Here is a 19,228-nt window from a genome sequence, read left to right on the forward strand (position 1 = left end):
TGTGTGCACAGACTGTAGCAGGGGGAGGGTGGTGAGCCACCGAGGGGGGAGGTGGTGCAGATCGCAGCCCGTGACGTCCAGTGTCTGTAGCTGTGACGTGGGCAGACTGCCAGTCACCCTCTGCACCCCGCTCTCCGACAGGTTGAGGACTGTCAGCGAGGGGAACACCTTCAGCATCTGGGCAGACAGGTGAGGGATGGGAACCTGAGACAGGTGTAGAATGTGTAAGGTGGGCAGGGGGCGTGACGCTAAGGACCCGTTGCTTCCAAACAGTCGGGTCATAGGGTTACCAGTCAACAACAATATCTTCAGTTTGCTTACTTGTTCCAACTGAATTAAAGTCACAATATGGATGTTGTTGTGACTGACGTCCAAAATGACCAAGTTGGGCAGCTGGGGAAGACAGAGGTCAGCGATACCACAGCGCTGAAGAGCCAGAAACACTAACATCGTGTTCTTCCCCAGGCGTTCGGGTCTCAGTCCGCTGTTGCTGGCGTCCAGATAACGTACATCAGGATAGTTCTCCACACTCACCTCTCTCCTGCAGTGAAAAGACAACCCCTGGCACGTGCAGCCCGCGGGACACGAGTGATGGCAGAACCGTTCATCATCCTGCTGGTGACAGTGCATGAAGCCATCACACACGTGGTCAGGATGCAGGCAGACACGGGAGCCCCGACACCGGTAAAACCCCGGACACGTCCACTGCTCACAGGCTGTTTCGTCCTCGTGACCCGGACAGTCGTCCATGCCGTTGCAGATGACAAATACAGGGAGGCAGTAACCGTCACCAGGACATTGGAAGTGGGTCTGGGGACATACTGTGGTGGCACTGGTGTCAGTGGAGGGAGGCAGTTGCGTGATGTGAGGCTTGCCAAGCATCCCCTTCAAAAAGTCAACCACAGCAGGGGGCTGGGGAGGCTTGAACTGCCAGTCCTCGTCATTGCCTGACATAAATCCATACACGGTTTTTCCATAGAAGTGATGTATATGAGGGACACAGCCTTCTTCATCAGCAGCGTTCAAACAGTCGTGCGCATAGCTGCACGATTCAAATGGAGAGTAGCACTGTACAAACACACACAAATAACAAATATTTCACAAAGTATTGCACTGATGAATTTGCATACAAACAAACTGGGCATAAAGAGCGGTACCGCGCATATGAATCACCGGACGTAAGGCACTTATAGACACAAATCAAGATACACCCGAGCCATTTAGTGCTCGATGATTTCGTTCGGCATATCTTCAAAAGAGCAAGTTTTATTTCTCATTACATATTAATCATTGCTGGTTATCATCGACTCATGTCAATTCGATCTTCAAAATATTATTTGTGCAAAGTTGCAAAGGATCGCATGATAGATAGATGCATGCTTTAAAAATGTTCAGGAAAAATCCCAGCGAATTATCTATCTATCTATCTGTCTGTATGTCTGTCTGTCTGTCTGCCTGTCTGTCTATCTATCTAAACAGACAGACGGGCGGAGATATATATTATCTATGTATCTATCTCTCTATCTATCTATCTCTCTATCTACTATATGTAGACAGATAGATAGATAGATAGACAGGTATACGAATCACATACCAAGACATGCGAATCACATAACAAAGCACTCTTTCTGTGACTAGCTAGATCTTTGCAGGCTGCTGTAAAACTTTGTTGAGAAATAAGTACCAATTTACTTACACATGTCGTCAACAGGCATTATGATTTCACTGTATTTCTGTCGTCAAGGGCATCAGCAACGACAACAGAAATACAGTGAAGACATAATGATGCTCTTGACTGCTCTCGCTGGAGAAATAAGTACCAATAATCATGTCGTCAACAGGCATTATGATTTCACTGTATTTCTGTTGTCAAGGACATCGACAACGACAGCAGAAATACAGCGAAAACACAATGATGCCCTTGACCGCTCTCGCTGGAGGATGCTGTGCTCTAGTGGCATAAAGATGTTTGAAAACAAGAGAACGCTGGCCATCAAGGAGAAGCGTGAGCGAAGGAAGCAGGGCTCAACTTCTGGAGACGTTTTCCCTTGTAACACCTGTGGGAAGTGCTGTGCGTCCAGAATCGGCCTCTTCTCCCATATGAAGACACACACCGACAGATAAGCCTGCGTGCCTACTCGACCGTCGGTCCGACGGGAGACTCCATTATTTATTTCTGTCCTACTCTAACAGCTAAATATCTTCGTTTCCACAATACAATAAGTTATAAGTTCAACTTCAGATCTAATGCAAGAGCAACACTGAGTCAAATTGGGATTTGGAGTCAGACAACAGTTCCAGAGATTAAAATAACATATCCAGCCAAAGGTATCAAATGAAAACGTTGTACCATGTTGTCCATGCCTTAAAACTCCAGAGAGACCGAAATAGAGGTGGAGGGAATGTACGTCGTGTGTGTGTGTGTGTGTGTGTGTGTGTGTGTGTGTGTGCGTGCATGCGTGTGTGTGTGTGTGTGTGTGTGTGTGTGTGTGTGTGTGTGCGTGTGTGTGTGTGTGCTGTTACAGCTTCAATCCGATGCCATTAGCACATCCTACCAAGCTGCTCATAGGTAGCCTATACAATAAAAGTGATGACGCATTTCAGAAACTGCTCGGCAGTGAAGCATGATATTCCACAAGCACAGAGAGAGAGAGAGCAACAGATCCACCCACCTGTCCCGTGTTGCCACACTCAAGGAAGGAACGCAGAGGGCATGGCTGGTAGGTGCAGAACTCCTCATCACTGCCGTCAGTACAGTCCCCGCGGAAGTCACACACCAGCGTGAAAGGGACCCGCTGCTCTAACCGATCGCAGACAAAGTACAAGGGAAATAACGTCAATGGGGCCTCGCACCAAGAGGAAGAAGGGGAGTCCCACTTCGGAGCTGTGACGTCATTTCCGGCCCAGCAGTGGCTGATGACGTCACAAGCTAAAAACGTGAAGGTCCAGTGCTGGTCGGGGCAGCGAGTGAAGGAGAAGGAAGTGGTGGAGTTGATGGAGCTGTTCCTCAGGTCTGGCAGGGTGATGCCTGGAGTGCCGTCGGGGGTAAGCATCCCGCTATGCCCGAGTCTGTCTTGTGATGAAGAGGGCAGTTCGCACGCATAGTGGATGGCTCGGTTCTTGCTGCAGTCACTGAGGATGACGTATTCGTCATAGAACCCTTCCATGGTTCCGCACATCGGCAGTGCTTTATCTGTGTACAAGCAGCAAGGGGCAGGTTCTGACTTGGTGATTTATATGTATGGAGTCTTTCTTTTCTAATGTCGAATACGTACAAGTGATCTATTCTCTGATATAATACATTTTATGCATGCATGGCGAGTTGGTGTGCCCTTAAAATGTGATAAATTATCCATTTCTCATTTTGCAGGATTTTGTAGCGGAACAGAAGACCACATAACGATTATTCTAAAAGAGTAGTACTCTGTATTTCATTAGAAATGTAGATTTTCTTGTTCAAATCCAAGCAAAAATACGTATTTGATAAATGATGCTCTTTGTTTGTTTGCTTGCATTTAATGAAGTCAAATTTGGCCCAGTTTCATCAAGGGCATCGAAAGAAAGGTCTGATTTACCCAAATGTCACATGGGAAACATTACAAGACCACGCATACATCGCTATTGTCATTTATACACAAGTCAGCTCTTTCAATGCATGTGCATACCCGTGCAGATGAACATGAACGCATTTGAGACATTTCCACACTCAGAATCAAATTTGGGACTTACTTGTATATTCCGATGGTTTCACACCAACTTCCTCAGCACAACCGGCACAGGAAAGTCTTGGGATGATTGGGCTGTGAGTGAACTGAACCAGTGAGCTTCATTCAGTCAGTGAGATGCATCAATATTACCTGGCAGCTGGTACCCGACTGTGGTACTGTAATTGGCTATTATACATTGGAATTCCTGGCCAGTGCCACGATTGAGGCTAGACTATCTCGTTTCAATTTGGACGGTTTCTTTAACCGTCTTTTTCCAGAAATTGGTTTCTTTGCACAGGATCGAAGCTCTGCCCAGGTCAAACGATGTTCATGAAACGCGGAGTCGTTCGCACACTTACAAGCAGCTGACAGGCGCAATAGCCGAATGGTTAAAACGTTTAAATCAATCAATCTGAGGGTTCCGGGTTCGAATCTCGGTGGCGCCTGGTGGGTAAAGGTTGGAGATTTTTCCGATCTCCCAGGTCAACATGTGTGCAGACCTACCAGTGCCTGAACCCCCTTCGTGTGTATACGCACCCGGAAGATCAAACACGCTCGTTAAAGATCCTGTAATCCATGTTAGCGTTCGGTGGGTTATGGAAACAAGAACATACCCAGAATGCATACCCCGAAAACGGAGTAAGGCTCCCTACATGGCGTGGGTAAATAAACGAAACGGTCATAAACGTAAAATGTTAAATGTTACATGTTTGTCTGAGTGTGTATGTGTGCGTGCCTGAAATCTGACTGAATGACACAGGAAACGAATGATGAGCGCCCAATGACAGCCGTCAGTCTCCTCTACACAGGTTGGCAGCCTGTGGTGTTCATGACCCCGTGTTTGTAAAGCGCTTAGAGCTTGGTCTCCGACCGAGGATAGGCGCTATACAAGTATCCATATCAATCAATCAATCAGCTTAAGGAAGACCACAACAACTCCATCAAGATTCAACCCATCAACCGTTTGAAATCCTGGAAACACAATAGCAGTATCCGCTAGTCTTTGTACCAGAAACTTCACTCCATCTCTGATGTGGACTTTTAAAATGTCGACAAGAACACGCCTCTCAGACTCATTCTTTCTTGTTGTGTTATGTAAAATACAGCACCTCTAAGTAACTTACAAGTGTCCTAGGCTCATTTGTCAGCAACACACCTTACCATATCGTAAATTGTGAAGATCTCATTTTGCAAAACGAAAGACCTGGTTTGGGGGTAAAAAGCAAAACAAACTGGTATCCTTTAATATTTGCTCTATCCCCATGGACCATGCTGCAGAGAGTGTCAAAGACAAACTGACATAAGACAGACACAAAAGTGAGCTGAATCAATACCGACAAGTCAATCTCCTTAAAGTATGTCTTTCCTGCACTTCCTAAAACTGTTGTTGCCAGCATTATACATGGAGAGATTTGAGCGCACGGCTCTCACTGGTGTCGCTCACATCCCTTCCTTTTGGCGGAAGCATATTGACAGCATGTTGAACTCAAGGAAAGCATCGGAGACAAGGTTCTTAAGAAACACTTAATTAAACTCAACCCACCTGAATATCAAGTTACCTCTGAGACTGAAGTGGACAGACACTCTTGCATCGTCAGTCTGATAGCACTGTTAAGACTACAGTACTTGAGTTTCCATTCCAACCATCCACAGGAACACAAAAGATCAGTTGTGCACTCTGTTCCATCCACCAGACGTTCAATGAAGTAGCAGAAGAGGCAGACAGAAAAAAGTGAAAAGGCATACGTGAAGAGGGCTCTTCGATCTAATGGATATCCAGAAAAGATATCTGATGGTCCCGTGTCCTTCTAGCAGAAAAAAGGACACCATCCCTACATTCGTAGCACATCAGGGAAGCTGTCCTGAGCCTTCAGAGAGAATGGAGCTCGGCTCTTCCACAGACCTGCCAGTTCCTTGTGGCATAAACTGACACATGCAAAGAACGTCATGGACAAGGCAAAGAAATGTGTTATCCAGCACATTCAGTGCACTGACTGAGGAAGACTCTCATGGAGAAACAGAAAGACCACTGGGAAAAACGTTAAAAAAAAACAACAACAAAAAACCACCAACATTACACCAGAAGTGACTATGTGTCTCACGAGCATCTTGTGTCACAGACCAACAGATCTGACTTGGACTAGACTTAGATGTTGTGCACAGAAAGCAATTTCTAGAAGAGCAAAGCGAAAGAAGCCGCAACCATGCCACTCACCTGGAGCTCTCTCCAATTCATAACTGTCTGTTGCAATTCCACGGTCATGCGACTCTGGCCAGGCAACACTGATGCTGCTGTGGATTCAGTTCACTCACAGCCTGGCTAACCGAAGACTCTCCTGTACCATTTGTGCTGAGGAAGATGGTGTGAAGCCATCGACATATACAAGTAAGTTGATCTTCTGTTTTTGAGTTGGGAAATTTTTCATAGATTTATCTAAAATCAGAGAACCAACACCAACGAAACTGAAAACACACACACACACACACACACACACACACCTGTAAACATGGAAGGAGTGGAGTAAGCCATGGTCCCATCTTCATGTTGTAACGCGAAACGGTACCTGTGTCATATCAGAATAAGAATGGAACCAGAACTTCACTGACAGTATTACAGTACTGCACGTGACGTTCAAGTAGAAAGACAGAAGAACATGAAACGGCACAAGAAGTACTCTACGATTGTCCTGACTACAAGCAGGAAGAAGAAGAAGACACGAGCATTAGAAGTGCAACGAACGAATGATTCCTTCTGCATATTTTTGTGTGAATAATATGTTTGACCTCTGCATTTTGCATACATTTCGAAAACGTCTCCTGAGGGGTGTTACGATGGTAAATGTGGCATGCGTTCGACACTCAATCCAAGGGTAACGAAAATCGCGAGTTTCAATGCAATTTTCTGTTTCTGTCCGCCGTGCAAATAGATACCAGATCGGATAGTTCTTGAGCCCTGTTTGTGTATATACGCACATAGAAAAGGTAGTGCTCGGTTAGTTCCTGAGCTCTATTTGTGCATATATGCACATTGAAAAGGAAGTGTGACCTCAAGGTTTCTCTGGGCTCGATAACCTTGGTCGGAAGCCAGACTTCGAGAAAGGTTCGATAGCCAGATTTACTGGACAGCCCAGAGGCATGATGATTCTGGGTCCAGTGCACGTCAGGTCATTCAGCGGCCATTTCTAAGAGATAATGCCACTGCCATGGGAAGATAAATCTACTGCCTTGTGGATCATCTTCAAGAGAATAAAATGGGTGTGGGCATAAACCCAGACAAAAAACAAACAAACAAACAAGATAAGTAGAGCCTCTAGAGGTGGCTGGATGCCAGCACTAGCATCAACAACTCCTGCAGCTGGGTTGGTGTGGGACGTGTTCCTTTGATCTCCATGGGATCTCTCTCTCTTCAACACGAAACCTCAGCATCGAGTTTCCTGGAGACACCCGCGATCCAAACACTGGCATAGGCTCGACCTGATCCTCACCAGACGTGTCAACCTTTCCAGCATCAAGATCACTCGCAGCTACCAGAGCGCCGATTGTGACACTGACCACTCTTTGGTGTGCAGCAGTGTGAAGCTCCACGCGAAGAGACTTCACCATACGAGGAAGGAGGGCCGACCTCGCATCGACACCAGCAAAACATGCGATCAAAGAAAAGTGGAGGAGTTTGCACGTGTGTTGGAGGATAGATGCTGTCTACAATGCCGCCATGTCCACCTTTGGCAAAAAGACCAGCAAGTCAGCTGATTGGTTCGAAGTCCACTTAGAAGAAATGACACCAGTCATCGAGGCCAAGAGAAACGCCTTGACGGCATACAAAACCAAGACCAGTGAGCAGAACCTCCAGGTTCTCCGTGCTGCTCGCAGCAAAGTCCAGCAATGTGCCAGGAAATGTTCCAACGACTATTGGCTTCAGCTCAGATTCAGATCGCAGCTGACACAGGCAACATCAAGGCGATGTATGACGGCATCAAGCAGGCATTGGGCCCAATGCAAAAGAAAACTGCCCCTTTGAAATCAGCTACAGGGGAGGTGATTCAAGACAGAGAACAACAGATGGAGCGCTGGGTAGAACACTACACTCAGCTATATGCAAGGGAAAATGTAGTCACAGAAGATGCCCTGAATGCCATAGAGTGCCTACCAGAGCTGGAAGAGCTTGACAGAGAGCCAACCATAGATTAACTTTGCGAAGCCCTGGACTCTCTTGCCTCTGGCAAGGCACCAGGGAAAGACGGTATTCCCGCCGAAGTACTGAAGTGCTGCAAAGAGACACTCATCACCAAGTTGCATGAAATCCTCTGCCTCTGTTGGAGTGAAGGCGAAGTACCACAAGACATGAGGGATGCTAACGTCGTCACACTGTACAAAAACAAAGGTGACAGAAGCGATTGCAATAATTATCGCGGCATATCCCTCCTCAGCATCGTTGGGAAAATCTTTGCACGAGTAGTACTGAAGAGGCTCCAAGTACTTGCAGAGCAAGTCTACCCTGAGTCACAGTGCGGTCTCCGTGCCAACAGATCCACTATAGACATGATCGTCTCCCTCAAACAACTTCAGGAGGAATGTAGGAAGCAAAGGCAGCCACTCTTCGTTGCCTTCATAGACCTCACAAAGGCTTTCGATCTGGTCAGTAGGGATGGCCTCTTCAAGATCCTTCACAAGATTGGATGTCCACCCAAACTTCTCAGCATCATCAGATCCTTCCACGAAGACATGAAAGGCACCGTCGTCTTTGACGGCTCAACATCAGCTGCCTTCAATATACGGAGTGGAGTGAAACAGGGTTGCGTCCTGGCTCCCACCTTGTTTGGACTCTTCTTTGCTGTGATGCTGAAACACGCATTTGGTCCTGCAGCTGAAGGTATCTACCTCCGAACCAGGACAGATGGAAAGCTCTTCAACCTCTCCAGACTAAAAGCCAAGACTAAACTCCAGCTGAGGTGCCTGTGTCACTTCCTCTTTGCAGACGACGCAGCAGTAACTGCCCACTCAGCCAATGACCTACAGCAGCTCATGAATCGCTTCAGCAATGCCTGCAAAGACTTCGGGCTTACCATTAGCTTGAAGAAAACACAGGTCATGGGACAAGATATGGACTCTCCCCCAGCCATCAGCATCAATGACCATGAACTGGATGTCGTCCACGACTTTGTTTATCTGGGCTCAACTATCTCAGACACGCTCTCACTTGAGCTCAACAGGCACATCGGCAAGGTGGCTACCACCATGACCAGACTAACAAAGAAAGCATGGAACAACAGCAATCTGACTGAGCACACAAAGATCGAAATCTACAGAGCCTGCATAGTGAGCACCCTCCTGTATGGCAGTGAGTCCTGGACTTTGTGTGCCCGACAAGAGCGAAAGCTCAATGCTTTTCACATGCGTAGCCTCCGACGCATTCTGAACATCACCTGGCAGGACAAGGTCCCAAACAACACTGTCCTAGAAAGAGTTGGATGCACCAGCATGTACACGCAGCTGAATCAGAGACGTATGCGCTGGCTCGGGCACGTCGTGCGCATGGACGACGGACGGATCCTCAAAGACCTCCTCTACGGAGAACTTGTGCAGGGAAAACGTCCCACAGGCAGACCACAGCTGCGATTCAAAGACGTGTGCAAGAGGGACCAAAAAGCCTTGAACATCGACCAGAACAACTGGGAAGCAACAGCCCTCGAACGGTCAGCATGGAGACAGACTGTGCAGAAAGGTCTTTCTAAGTTCGAAGAGACACTCGCTCAGCAGCATGAGAAAAAGAGAATGAGAAGAAAGGCTGCAGCCCAGGCAGACAGACCAGCATCAGACTTCATCTGTGCCCTCTGCCACAGGGACTGTCATTCCTACGTCGGACTGGCCAGCCACGCCCGACGCTGTACCAGAATAAACACCAAGAGCGCAACTCCATAGTCTTCCGAGACTGAAGGATGCCTACATAATGTCGAGCTGATTTTTTGCAAACAGATTGATTGTAGGTATGTACATCGTGTGGTGATATTTGACCGCTTTTTGAATTTATTGATCGGCTGGAATTAGTATCCAAGTAATTGGTAATAACATCGAAGAAAATTTTGCTTTGATGTAGTTCAAACACAGTTCACTCAACTCCTATGAATCGCTTGAACGTTTCGTGAAGAACGCACGTGCGATACGCTTGAGATAATGCATGTGCACGCTGAGTCATCCAGCACAGAAGCTGGGTATGTGTGAACGTAAGTTAGGTGACTGAAATACGTGTTTGTGCCTGCATTGTCCATGCCACTGTGTGTTTGTGAACATTTCTTGTGATCAGCTGTTCAGTGAGATCATAGGCGCTTGCAAAAATGGCACAACAGGAGCCACAACCCAATTTAATGGGTTTTTTTTTTTATTATTGACTGGCGCTTCAAACAAATGTATCAAGAACTTCAGATGTATTCTGCTCATATAAAGAACAACATAGACGAAAAATTTGTGAATCTCGGCAACATTCTCAAAAGAATTTTAAATGACGTGAGCAATATGAAGGAGTGCATATAACAAAACAAAGAAGACATAGAATACCCGCAAAACGACAGATTGATTTTGATGGATAGACTTGCAAAAGTGGGAAGAAATCTTGACATTATTGACATACATAAATTAAAGACAGGAAAAGCTAGAGGACTAGATAACATTACAGCTGAAATGCTGCAGAACAGTGGCAGAGAGATCCACTGTTTCCTTATTAAATTATTCAATACTATTTTCAATAAAGGCAATTATACCCAGGCCTGGTCTAAAGCTATCATAGTACCAATTCATAAGAAAGGAAACCCTGAAAATGTTGATAATTACAGGGGGGTATCATTGCTAAGCATTTTATCTAAATGTTATACATCAATACTGAACACACGAATATACTTGTGCTTAGAAAATAGCAAATAGATCACGGAAAACCAGGTAGGATTCAGGAAGAAACACTACAGTTGATCACATTTTCTGTCTCAATGCAATTGTCCAGAAATGTAAGAATAAGAAAGGTTGAAAAATGTAAGTTGCATTTGTAGATTTTAAGAAAGCATTTGATTCCGTTAGACATGACAAACTTATAGAATGTATTAGAAGCGAGGAGGTTATGGGTAAGTTTCTAGCAGCTTTATCAGCAATGTACAAATCCTTAATGTCATGTGTCAGAGTAAACTGTGGGATGTCTGAGTTCTTTGAGTGTCCGATTGGTGTAAGATAGGGGTGTGTATTAAGTCCTACTTTCTTTTGAATGTTCATCAATCAGTTGGCTAATCAGATGGATGAAAGAAAAAGGCACGGCATCCAGCTGTTACCAGACATCATAGACATATTCATTCTACTTTTTGCAGATGATGGGGGTTTTTTTTGCTTTCAGAAACACCAGGGAGCTTACAAAATCAGTTGAATGATTTGAAGTCTTGTTGCGATAGTATGCAGCTATGTGTTAATATTGACAAAAATAAACGTGATGGTGTTTAGGAAAGGGAGTTTTCTTGGAAAACGGGAACAATGATTTTGTAATGGTCTCAAATTAGATGTGGTAAATAAATATTTTTATTTAGGGTTTAACTTTACTACGAAGGTTAGTGCTAAGTTGGGAACAGAACATCTTGTTACAAAAAAAAAAAAAAAAAAAAAAAAAAAAAGTGGGGGGGGGGGGGGGGAGGGGGGGGGCTGCTATGGAGTTAAACATAGCTTTCCAAAAGTATAAAGAAATAGATGCAAGAACATGCAACAAAGGTATTTGATTTCAAAATTCAACCTCTTTTGTTATATTCATCTGAATTGTGAGGTTTAGATAGACTTGAACATATAGAAAAGGTTCACATGATGGTCTGCAAGAGATTTTTGGGAGTGCCGTTGCGGACACCCAATAAGATGGTATATGGTGACTTAAGAAGAAACCCTCTGTATGTTAATTCATGTACTAACACTCTAAGATATTGGCTTAAATTGCTTCAGATGGATCCTGACAGGTTACCTTTCAATGCGTACAAAATGTTGCTTGATATGGATTGTAACGGGAAGAAATGCTTTGTGTCAAACATCAGAGAAATATTGTGTGAGACAGGATTTGGTATTATGTGGCTTCATTAGGGAGTTGGAGATGTTAAAGCATTCTTGTGTTCATTCAAACAGAGATAAGTGGATTTCTTTATTTAAGAATGGTCTGGTACAATTAGAGACAGAGATAGATATGAAAGTTACAGGTCTTTGAAATCAATTTTCGAAAAAGAAAAATACATTTATTGTGTTGATACTTACTGTTTTCGTGTTGCTATTTCACAATATTGCCTCTTAATAACAACGTGTTTCGATACAGTAAATGCAATAAAATAAAAGTCCTCCTCCTTCTTCTTCTTCTTCTTTGCGTTCGACAGCTACGCAGTCAGGGTCGAAGTCCGAGGGATGCCACAAACTCGGACGTCCGGTGAAGATCGGCTGCCGTCCCCCAGAGCTTGGTGTTGAGGTCAGCACCCCCAGGCCAGGACTGCTGCCGCATCTTCTCATACAGGGGGCAGTCTTGGAGAATATGGGATGGGGTCTGGTCAGCCTGGCCGCAATCACATAGGGATGTGGCTGCCACTCCAATCCTCTTCAGGTGTGCTCGGAGGCCGCAGTGTCCTGTGCGAAGGCGGTAGATGGTAGTCTGGTGTCTTCTCTCCAGTGTCCTGATGGGATCTTGGTGTGCCTGGTAGCCTCCGTTCAGGGTGACCCAGCCTCTTCGGAATCTGCTGCGGAGGAGAGGTTTTGTTTCCTCATATGTGGCAGGAATAGTTGGCTGTGTGAGCTGGCTTCCTTCCTTAGCGAGGTGGTCTGCACGCTCGTTGCCTGGGAGGCCTACATGTGCAGGCACCCACTGGAGGGTCGTTGGGGCTGTTTGGGTAAGGGATGTGAGGGAGGCCTTAAGGGACTGGATAAGTGGACCAGGATCAGGGGAGTCAAGGGCCTGGAGTGTGGACATGGAGTCAGTGAAGATGGAGATGCTGCCAAGGGGCTTTCCACAGGAGGAGAGGAATTCTGTTGCTGTTTTGATGGCCAGGACTTCAGCTCTGAAATTGGAGCAGAGCTTTCCTCCAGGGAGTGCGATGCTGCTGTGCTCTCCATTGGGAAATCTGACGTAGACACCACTGCCTCCGTTGTGTGTGGCTTCCTCCGCTGATCCGTCCGTGTATACATGGGTCCAGGAGCTGGCTGGGTAGGACTCCTCTATCATGGCCAGAGTCAGGATCTTGAGAGTGGCTGGTTGCTGGTCTTTGGTGGTGATGCCAGGAACTCTGAGGCTGATGGTGGCCTCTATCTCTTGGTCAAGCCTCCAGTCAGGCAAGGCAAGGTCAGTGCAAGACTCCCCTTTTGCCGCCAGAACATCGCTGTGCTGTGCTCTAAGTGCTTTATACTGGTGATTGAGGCTCTGACGTTTGAGACGGTTCTTGGTGGGCTGCTCCAGTTTGTGGTGTAGGTGATGTGAGGGCAGTCTTCTGAGCTTCTCTCCCTGCATCAGGACTTTCAGGCTGCGTCTTCTCTCCAGGGGCTCAACGTTAGCAGTTTTCTCCATGTCATGGATCGGCGTGGACCTCATGGCTCCAAGTATGAGGCGTAGTCCCATATTTTGGACTTTTTCGAGCCGGCTCTTGTTGGTCTTGGAGGCTGTGCCCCACGAGGTTGAGGTGTACTCCATGGTGGGTCTGACTGCTCCCATGTAGACCCCTAAAGAAATAAGTTTTTGAATGTTTCTATCGATGTAGCACTGTCCTAGCTACTCAAAGCAACTAACAGTACTCATAGATTCAATTTGTCAAGATATGTTTTTTCATGCTATGAACAGAAGGAGAAAAAAAAACAACAATGTCAGAAATAATGTTATTATGCTGTTGTCTATTATGATCTTTTTCGTTTCACCGTAACTATGGTTTGATGTCCCCTTGCTCATGGTGAAAGACGCAATATTGTGATAAGATTAGTGTTATTTGTCATTTGACAGCTTTAGTCCATCTCGCTGTTTTACATATTGTCCAATGTATGACATTGTATCTCAACGCCTCAAGATGCAGGGTGCGCGTGACGAGCTTTTGTTTTGACCCCTTACCGACCACAGTCCTTTTGGATTGTGGCCCAAGGCCGATGTATATTAAAACCGTTCTGAGTTCGGAGTTCTCTCTCTCTCTCTCTCTCTCTCTCTCACACACACACACACACACACACACACACACACACACACACACACACACACACACACACAAACACATATGTCAAAAACGCATACGTGTGTGTGTGTGTATGTGTGTGTGTGTGTGTGTGTGTGTGTGTGTGTGGTGTGTGTGTGTGTGTGTGTGTGTGTGTGTGTGTGTGTGTGTGTGTGTGTGTGTGTGATTAACCACTTAACCAACTGCCTAACTAACAGACCAACCAGCTGACTGACTGACTGACTGATTATAACTGACTGACAGACTGACATGGGGTGAGCACTGGCCGGGGCATAGGTCAGCCCCACGTAAAATTCAATCTTGCGACTGCGAGCCCACACCACTTCCTTCAGCGCCTCCATTTTCTGCACAGATGTGAGGCTGACCAGCAGCCCTCCCCGCGCCCGGCACCCCTCCCTGGCCTGGAAGTGGGTCAGCGGCCCTGCGGGTCTGACCAACAGGTAGCAATGGTCGTCCACCCGGAAGCCGCCGGCACCACAGGTAGGGGCGTGTGTGCAGTGTTGCTCGTCTTCCCCTCCGGAGCACTGCACTATCAGGTTGCAGGCCAGGTGTGGGTGGAAGCGAGGCCAGTGTGGTACTGAGCAGTTCCACTGACCCTCCCCCAGCCTCTCTGGTGTGGAGTGGGGCTGTGTGGGAACAGGAACACAGGCATGCACACATTCATTATTTCACTCCCTGGACACAGCACAGTTAGCTTGATTACCCGATGTTATTTCTGACGTAGCTAGACTGTGTTCTCACTGTTGAATACACAACCAGCATCATCTTAAACACTCTGCTTCCTCCCAAAGCCTGCTCCAAACAGTACGGAGCAGAAAACATTACGGCATATTGTGTCATGTGCTTTCTTGATATCGATTAAAACCACATACACTTCATATTTGGAACACATGTTTTCAAATGCTTTTTTCTGTGACTAGATTAAATTGAAAATGTGTTGTATCTTTGAAGGGCATTTTCCCGAAGAACAGACTTGTGCTTTATAAATGATATAATATTTCGCTGTGCTTCAGAATCAGTCAGTCATTTAGTTTCTGTTTCAAGAAAGCGTCAATGTTCACGAATTCAGCAATTTACGCTTCTCAATCAAGGCAGTTGTAACAAAATCTGAAATAAAACAAACACTGTGAAATATGCTGAATATGTGAAAGGGACGAGGGTGATCAATCATGTCAAATGCCGCGGAAAAGTCTGGGAAAACCGTTAGCAAAGCATCCACACCATATCAACCGATTTTGCTGTAAGCGCATTACAATTACAATATATGTATGTATATATATATATATATATATATATATATATATATATATATATATATATATATATATATATATATATATATATTACAATAGTTCCAATTAAAAATAGATCAACCATCAAAACGTACAGGTTGGTCCAACTGAGGAAGCAAACATAACTAATTATGACAAGACATTGCATCAAAAGTAAATACTAAACTCGAGGTCCACTGTAACCACCCCAAAACGAATTCGAACATACAAAACCAATTGCATCCAACGCAACACCAAAAGAATGCAACACCCAATTACAACACCACACACCAGCCCCACTGTTCCTCCCTCCTCTCCATACAACACCTTGCCTCTACAACACACGCTGAAAACAGAAACCCACACTGCCACGGGCGTAAGGGGATCAATTAAAGACAGTTAAATCGAGGTTGGTTTTGAAAGTGGAAATGGAGTGGGAGTGTCTTGAATCATCTGGCAAGGACTGGGTTGGTTTTGAAAGTGGAAATGGGATGGGAGTGTCTTAAAAGTGGGTTGGTTTTGAAGCGGAAATGGACTGGGGGTGTCGTGAATCATATGGAAATGTGTGTGTTGTTTTTGAAGTGGAAATGGGATGGGAATGTCTTAAATCATATGGCAAGGAATGGGTTGGTTTTGAAAACGGAGATGGACTGGGAGTGTCTTAAATCATATGGCAAGGTGTGTGTTGGTTTTGAAATTGGAAATCGAATTGGAGTGTCTTAAATCATATGGCAAGGGTTTGAAGTGGAAATGGACTGGGAATGTATTGAATCATATGGCAAGGAATTTGTTGGGTTTGGAGTGGAAATAGGATGGGAGTGTCTTGAATCATATGGCAAGGAGTTGGTTGGTTTTGAAAGTGGAAATGGACTGGGAGTGTCTTAAATCATATGGCAAGCAGTGGGTTGATTCTGAAGTGGAGATGGACTGAGAGTGTCTTAAATCACATGGCAAAGTGTGTGTTGTATTTGAAGTGGAAATGGACTGGGAGTGTCTTAAATCATATGGCAAGCAGTGGGTTGATTCTGGAGTGGAGATGGACTGAGTGTGTCGTGAATCATATGGCAAGGAGAGGGTTGATTTTGAAAGTGGAGTTGGACTGAACGTGTCTTAAAAGTGGGTTGTTTTTGAAGTTGAAATGGACTGGGAGTGTCTTGAATCATATGGCAAGGAGTGTGTTGGGTTTGAAGTTGAAATGGACTGGGAGTGTCTTAAATCATATGGCAAGGAGTGGGTTGGTTTTGAAGTGGAAATGGACTGGGAGTGTCTTAAATCATATGGCAAGGAGTTCTACGGGACGAGCTTGGTGAATCATGCACAGAGATAAACACCCGAACAATTCACTGGTTTTGTGTTTCACTCCATGGACCACAAAGTCTATTCCGGGGGAAAAGGACATGCTCCAGTTAAAAACACACAATACTCACATTATGAAAAGTGTACAGCAGCCTGAAGCCAGCGAACATGAAAAAATTCCTGCAGTGAATGGAAATCATAGGGTGAAATCTGCCGTAGCCCCCACAGCCATGATAACGATCCGGTGATCTGAACACAAAGTGTAACTTTTCTGTGTTTCTGTAGACTTCCGGCAGGGGGAGAAACTGAAGTCCAGACACCGACCACAAAAGAAATTGTTTCCCTTGCCTGTGTCCATGGAGACTTAACTGTGCTGCATAATCGATCTCTTTATGCAAGGCGCTGAGCATGACAGCGTGAGAGACAGGAACTTTCAGTGTGGCGGACATGTCTGGGGGGCCCAGTGGGTGGTATATGACGGACTCTGGGTTGAATCCCGGTGACTGCACGTACCCTGTCGAACATGTTTAAAACTCCACCAGTGTTCGCCATCACTTGCACATAATTTTATGCTGGCATAAACTATATCATGCATACACCTATTTCCCTCCTATAACACCTCATTTATTACACACCTCCATCTCTTGAAAACTTTCTATTTCTTTTAATAGACTTATTTTCATTTCCACTGATACATACATCAACACGTTCTTACACTAATAATCACAAGCATTCCCCCCCCCCCCCCTCTCTCTCTCTCTCTCTCTCTCTCTCTCTCTCGTTTCCGTCTAATACCACTTCTAGTGAATAGACGGCAAACTGAAGATCTCACAGAATGCATATAGTCCACTTCATCAAATCAATTAATGCTTATATGTGTGCCTGTCTGATCCATTCTTTCCGTTAAGCTGGGATAGCATTCATCAAAGCATGATATTCGAAATGTCTTTCTTCTATCTGAATTATATTCATAATTCTGTATATTCCAAACGTAGACCAGTTACGAAAAAATAACAGGATTTATTGTGTTCAATCATATGAGACTATTGTTTTAACAGAAATTGATTATGGGAGTTCCGAACATGTGTGTTTTGTTTGTTAATTCTTTTGGTTTGGTTTATAAATGCGTACGGAAATGTTTTCTTCCCATTTCAGTTTCAATATTGTCAATATCTTTTAATTTGTTATGTCTACAATTTACACCAAGAACATCTGGCCATTTTCCAAATTATCTAAAGTGCCATTTTGTGGTATAACTCAAGTTTTCGTCTGTAGTGGTGAGAGGTTTTTCAACCCACTGTGCATAAAAGTATTTCCGCAAACTTAACATACACGATTCTTAATATCATGTGAGTGTGCGTGCGCGCGCGCGCATGAGTGAGATATATATATATATATATATATATATATATATATATATATATAGAGAGAGAGAGAGAGAGAGAGAGAGAGAGAGAGAGAGAGAGAGAGTGTGTGCTAACAGAAATACGCGATGAGGTGACAATCGAACAAGTTGCCAAAGGAGTGTTGAATCAATGGAAAGCAAGTCAGACAGTATTTAAAACTCACCCAACAGTGGTGAAAAGCGCACCTTCTCCAACACGCGCCCCGAGTACCTGTAACTCGCAACAGCGATGGCCATCGTTACATTGTAATCCGAAGAGAAGTCTTTCACTCTGAACACAACGGCTATTACATTGTCCAGAGTGACGTAGACAGGAAGGGGGTCATACTCTGGTTCACATCCTGTCCACGTGACCCGGTTCCATTCGTAATCAGGATACATAATTACTTGCACCTTCTCGTAGATCAACAGCGAGTTTGCAGGTGTGCAGGTCTGATGCTGGAGGTGGACATGGAAGGTCTTCTTACCTGGCTTCGTGGAGTAAAGAAATGCCTCTGACTGTCTCCGCTTTTGAAGGGAAAACACAAGTGTGCATTCCGAAGAAGCGTTTTGTGGAAAACGTATGGTGTCGATTTGTGAAGTGCGGAAATCAACAGTAGCAGGCAATACAGTGATGTTGAGGTGTTTCTGTTCAGAGAACATGCAGCCAACAATGTCAGACGTGCTCACAGTTACATTGCCTGTTGGCTGCTGTCGTGGGGTACTCCGTTCGTATTCTGCATGCTGTTGGGAAGTTTCGTGTTCTGCAGTTTCTGTGTCCAGTTGTGGTAGATGTGACGTGTTCAACACATTGGCCTCACTGCTTTCTAGGTAATAGGAGAAAACAAAACGACACATCAGAATTACAGAAAGCTAAACATGATCTATCCAAAGTTACTACAACCATCATTAAATGACTTCGCTTTAATATGACACAAATGGTGACGAAGAAGTCAACAACAGACTGTAGCTATTTGGCTGTCTGACGTCTTTCAAAGTTGTTGTGGAGAATCCGAGACTGGCCGCTTCACAGTTCAGTAGCGGGGATACGCCGATACTGCAGGGTAAACACTATTAGCACGCGATCATGGGTTTTCGCAAACGTAAATAGGACAACAAATCAAACTTGAACCAAAAATATGAAAAGAATAAGAAAGCATATTAGCTTTGAATTCATGTTACATCCTTCAATTTAGTATCGTTTTCTACATTTGTTGCATGTGTTTTGGAAATGTTGCAATAAAACAAAATGATACAGATAATTCAGCAAGGTAAAGAAAGCATCGCTTCGTGTCATTTTAAAGCTCTTACTATTTTCCTTTTCTATATTTCTTTGTAATCAATCGCAGTTTTACATATACGGGTCAA

The sequence above is a fragment of the Babylonia areolata genome, chromosome 9 (genome assembly GCF_041734735.1).
Source record: "Babylonia areolata isolate BAREFJ2019XMU chromosome 9, ASM4173473v1, whole genome shotgun sequence".
Classification (NCBI taxonomy): domain Eukaryota; kingdom Metazoa; phylum Mollusca; class Gastropoda; order Neogastropoda; family Buccinidae; genus Babylonia; species Babylonia areolata.